This window comes from Hesperophylax consimilis, chromosome 19 (genome assembly GCF_061612785.1).
Source record: "Hesperophylax consimilis isolate HC1 chromosome 19, BYU_Hcon_1.0, whole genome shotgun sequence".
NCBI lineage: Eukaryota > Metazoa > Arthropoda > Insecta > Trichoptera > Limnephilidae > Hesperophylax > Hesperophylax consimilis.
The window spans coordinates 6,293,780-6,300,048 of NC_142854.1; positions in this window are offsets into that span (position 1 = coordinate 6,293,780).

Genomic DNA, 6,269 nt, shown 5'->3' on the forward strand with positions numbered 1-6,269 from the left:
TAACTATAACTTTACTGATATATATGTATATATATATTTTCTCCATCGCTTGTAAATAGGTCCCTGCCAGAAGTGCACTGCGGCCATCACAAGACCATAGTAGATATTTTGTAATCAAGTCATAAATATTTTCGGGCCTTACATTGCTAACGCTGGCTAAACCTTATGAGATACATCAAAATAATGTACAAAGGAAATGTATATCTTAAAAAGGCCTACTGAAAAGTCTGTGATGGTATATGTCTATCTCTTAAGGATAAGTCCCAGCAATGCCGGGTGCACGTCAGCTAGTTTCTAATAATGATAATGTATTTCATTACCTTTCCGACATAGCGATATGATACACCAGGCCGGCGGGGTTCGAAGTCAATAGGATAAGTCCCAGTAATGCCGGATACACGTCAGCTAGTTTCTAATAATGATAATGTATTTCATTACCTTTCCGACATAGCGATATGATACACCAGGCCGGCGGGGTTCGAAGTCAATAGGATAAGTCCCAGTAATGCCGGATACACGTCAGCTAGTTTCTAATAATGATAATGTATTTCATTACCTTTCCGACATAGCGATATGATACACCAGGGCGGCGGGGTTCGAAGTCAATAGGATAAGTCCCAGTAATGCCGGATACACGTCAGCTAGTTTCTAATAATGATAATGTATTTCATTACCTTTCCGACATAGCGATATGATACACCAGGCCGGCGGGGTTCGAAGTCAATAGGATAAGTCCCAGTAATGCCGGATACACGTCAGCTAGTTTCTAATAATGATAATGTATTTCATTACCTTTCCGACATAGCGATATGATACACCAGGCCGGCGGGGTTCGAAGTCAATAGGATAAGTCCCAGTAATGCCGGATACACGTCAGCTAGTTTCTAATAATGATAATGTATTTCATTACCTTTCCGACATAGCGATATGATACACCAGGGCGGCGGGGTTCGAAGTCAATAGGATAAGTCCCAGTAATGCCGGATACACGTCAGCTAGTTTCTAATAATGATAATGTATTTCATTACCTTTCCGACATAGCGATATGATACACCAGGCCGGCGGGGTTCGAAGTCAATAGGATAAGTCCCAGTAATGCCGGATACACGTCAGCTAGTTTCTAATAATGATAATGTATTTCATTACCTTTCCGACATAGCGATATGATACACCAGGCCGGCGGGGTTCGAAGTCAATAGGATAAGTCCCAGTAATGCCGGATACACGTCAGCTAGTTTCTAATAATGATAATGTATTTCATTACCTTTCCGACATAGCGATATGATACACCAGGCCGGCGGGGTTCGAAGTCAATAGGATAAGTCCCAGTAATGCCGGATACACGTCAGCTAGTTTCTAATAATGATAAAGTATTTCATTACCTTTCCGACATAGCGATATGATACACCAGGGCGGCGGGGTTCGAAGTCAATAGGATAAGTCCCAGTAATGCCGGATACACGTCAGCTAGTTTCTAATAATGATAATGTATTTCATTACCTTTCCGACATAGCGATATGATACACCAGGCCGGCGGGGTTCGAAGTCAATAGGATAAGTCCCAGTAATGCCGGATACACGTCAGCTAGTTTCTAATAATGATAATGTATTTCATTACCTTTCCGACATAGCGATATGATACACCAGGCCGGCGGGGTTCGAAGTCAATAGGATAAGTCCCAGTAATGCCGGATACACGTCAGCTAGTTTCTAATAATGATAATGTATTTCATTACCTTTCCGACATAGCGATATGATACACCAGGGCGGCGGGGTTCGAAGTCAATAGGATAAGTCCCAGTAATGCCGGATACACGTCAGCTAGTTTCTAATAATGATAATGTATTTCATTACCTTTCCGACATAGCGATATGATACACCAGGCCGGCGGGGTTCGAAGTCAATAGGATAAGTCCCAGTAATGCCGGATACACGTCAGCTAGTTTCTAATAATGATAATGTATTTCATTACCTTTCCGACATAGCGATATGATACACCAGGCCGGCGGGGTTCGAAGTCAATAGGATAAGTCCCAGTAATGCCGGATACACGTCAGCTAGTTTCTAATAATGATAATGTATTTCATTACCTTTCCGACATAGCGATATGATACACCAGGCCGGCGGGGTTCGAAGTCAATAGGATAAGTCCCAGTAATGCCGGATACACGTCAGCTAGTTTCTAATAATGATAATGTATTTCATTACCTTTCCGACATAGCGATATGATACACCAGGGCGGCGGGGTTCGAAGTCAATAGGATAAGTCCCAGTAATGCCGGATACACGTCAGCTAGTTTCTAATAATGATAATGTATTTCATTACCTTTCCGACATAGCGATATGATACACCAGGGCGGCGGGGTTCGAAGTCAATAGGATAAGTCCCAGTAATGCCGGATACACGTCAGCTAGTTTCTAATAATGATAATGTATTTCATTACCTTTCCGACATAGCGATATGATACACCAGGCCGGCGGGGTTCGAAGTCAATAGGATAAGTCCCAGTAATGCCGGATACACGTCAGCTAGTTTCTAATAATGATAATGTATTTCATTACCTTTCCGACATAGCGATATGATACACCAGGCCGGCGGGGTTCGAAGTCAATAGGATAAGTCCCAGTAATGCCGGATACACGTCAGCTAGTTTCTAATAATGATAATGTATTTCATTACCTTTCCGACATAGCGATATGATACACCAGGGCGGCGGGGTTCGAAGTCAATAGGATAAGTCCCAGTAATGCCGGATACACGTCAGCTAGTTTCTAATAATGATAATGTATTTCATTACCTTTCCGACATAGCGATATGATACACCAGGCCGGCGGGGTTCGAAGTCAATAGGATAAGTCCCAGTAATGCCGGATACACGTCAGCTAGTTTCTAATAATGATAATGTATTTCATTACCTTTCCGACATAGCGATATGATACACCAGGCCGGCGGGGTTCGAAGTCAATAGGATAAGTCCCAGTAATGCCGGATACACGTCAGCTAGTTTCTAATAATGATAATGTATTTCATTACCTTTCCGACATAGCGATATGATACACCAGGCCGGCGGGGTTCGAAGTCAATAGGATAAGTCCCAGTAATGCCGGATACACGTCAGCTAGTTTCTAATAATGATAAAGTATTTCATTACCTTTCCGACATAGCGATATGATACACCAGGGCGGCGGGGTTCGAAGTCAATAGGATAAGTCCCAGTAATGCCGGATACACGTCAGCTAGTTTCTAATAATGATAATGTATTTCATTACCTTTCCGACATAGCGATATGATACACCAGGCCGGCGGGGTTCGAAGTCAATAGGATAAGTCCCAGTAATGCCGGATACACGTCAGCTAGTTTCTAATAATGATAATGTATTTCATTACCTTTCCGACATAGCGATATGATACACCAGGCCGGCGGGGTTCGAAGTCAATAGGATAAGTCCCAGTAATGCCGGATACACGTCAGCTAGTTTCTAATAATGATAATGTATTTCATTACCTTTCCGACATAGCGATATGATACACCAGGGCGGCGGGGTTCGAAGTCAATAGGATAAGTCCCAGTAATGCCGGATACACGTCAGCTAGTTTCTAATAATGATAATGTATTTCATTACCTTTCCGACATAGCGATATGATACACCAGGCCGGCGGGGTTCGAAGTCAATAGGATAAGTCCCAGTAATGCCGGATACACGTCAGCTAGTTTCTAATAATGATAATGTATTTCATTACCTTTCCGACATAGCGATATGATACACCAGGCCGGCGGGGTTCGAAGTCAATAGGATAAGTCCCAGTAATGCCGGATACACGTCAGCTAGTTTCTAATAATGATAATGTATTTCATTACCTTTCCGACATAGCGATATGATACACCAGGGCGGCGGGGTTCGAAGTCAATAGGATAAGTCCCAGTAATGCCGGATACACGTCAGCTAGTTTCTAATAATGATAATGTATTTCATTACCTTTCCGACATAGCGATATGATACACCAGGCCGGCGGGGTTCGAAGTCAATAGGATAAGTCCCAGTAATGCCGGATACACGTCAGCTAGTTTCTAATAATGATAATGTATTTCATTACCTTTCCGACATAGCGATATGATACACCAGGCCGGCGGGGTTCGAAGTCAATAGGATAAGTCCCAGTAATGCCGGATACACGTCAGCTAGTTTCTAATAATGATAATGTATTTCATTACCTTTCCGACATAGCGATATGATACACCAGGCCGGCGGGGTTCGAAGTCAATAGGATAAGTCCCAGTAATGCCGGATACACGTCAGCTAGTTTCTAATAATGATAATGTATTTCATTACCTTTCCGACATAGCGATATGATACACCAGGCCGGCGGGGTTCGAAGTCAATAGGATAAGTCCCAGTAATGCCGGATACACGTCAGCTAGTTTCTAATAATGATAATGTATTTCATTACCTTTCCGACATAGCGATATGATACACCAGGCCGGCGGGGTTCGAAGTCAATAGGATAAGTCCCAGTAATGCCGGATACACGTCAGCTAGTTTCTAATAATGATAATGTATTTCATTACCTTTCCGACATAGAGATATGATACACCAGGCCGGCGGGGTTCGAAGTCAATAGGATAAGTCCCAGTAATGCCGGATACACGTCAGCTAGTTTCTAATAATGATAATGTATTTCATTACCTTTCCGACATAGCGATATGATACACCAGGGCGGCGGGGTTCGAAGTCAATAGGATAAGTCCCAGTAATGCCGGATACACGTCAGCTAGTTTCTAATAATGATAATGTATTTCATTACCTTTCTGACATAGCGATATGATACACCAGGCCGGCGGGGTTCGAAGTCAATAGGATAAGTCCCAGTAATGCCGGATACACGTCAGCTAGTTTCTAATAATGATAATGTATTTCATTACCTTTCCGACATAGCGATATGATACACCAGGGCGGCGGGGTTCGAAGTCAATAGGATAAGTCCCAGTAATGCCGGATACACGTCAGCTAGTTTCTAATAATGATAATGTATTTCATTACCTTTCTGACATAGCGATATGATACACCAGGCCGGCGGGGTTCGAAGTCAATAGGATAAGTCCCAGTAATGCCGGATACACGTCAGCTAGTTTCTAATAATGATAATGTATTTCATTACCTTTCCGACATAGCGATATGATACACCAGGCCGGCGGGGTTCGAAGTCAATAGGATAAGTCCCAGTAATGCCGGATACACGTCAGCTAGTTTCTAATAATGATAATGTATTTCATTACCTTTCCGACATAGCGATATGATACACCAGGGCGGCGGGGTTCGAAGTCAATAGGATAAGTCCCAGTAATGCCGGATACACGTCAGCTAGTTTCTAATAATGATAATGTATTTCATTACCTTTCCGACATAGCGATATGATACACCAGGCCGGCGGGGTTCGAAGTCAATAGGATAAGTCCCAGTAATGCCGGATACACGTCAGCTAGTTTCTAATAATGATAATGTATTTCATTACCTTTCCGACATAGCGATATGATACACCAGGGCGGCGGGGTTCGAAGTCAATAGGATAAGTCCCAGTAATGCCGGATACACGTCAGCTAGTTTCTAATAATGATAATGTATTTCATTACCTTTCCGACATAGCGATATGATACACCAGGCCGGCGGGGTTCGAAGTCAATAGGATAAGTCCCAGTAATGCCGGATACACGTCAGCTAGTTTCTAATAATGATAATGTATTTCATTACCTTTCCGACATAGCGATATGATACACCAGGCCGGCGGGGTTCGAAGTCAATAGGATAAGTCCCAGTAATGCCGGATACACGTCAGCTAGTTTCTAATAATGATAATGTATTTCATTACCTTTCCGACATAGCGATATGATACACCAGGCCGGCGGGGTTCGAAGTCAATAGGATAAGTCCCAGTAATGCCGGATACACGTCAGCTAGTTTCTAATAATGATAATGTATTTCATTACCTTTCCGACATAGCGATATGATACACCAGGCCGGCGGGGTTCGAAGTCAATAGGATAAGTCCCAGTAATGCCGGATACACGTCAGCTAGTTTCTAATAATGATAATGTATTTCATTACCTTTCCGACATAGCGATATGATACACCAGGCCGGCGGGGTTCGAAGTCAATAGGATAAGTCCCAGTAATGCCGGATACACGTCAGCTAGTTTCTAATAATGATAATGTATTTCATTACCTTTCCGACATAGAGATATGATACACCAGGCCGGCGGGTTTGAAGTCAA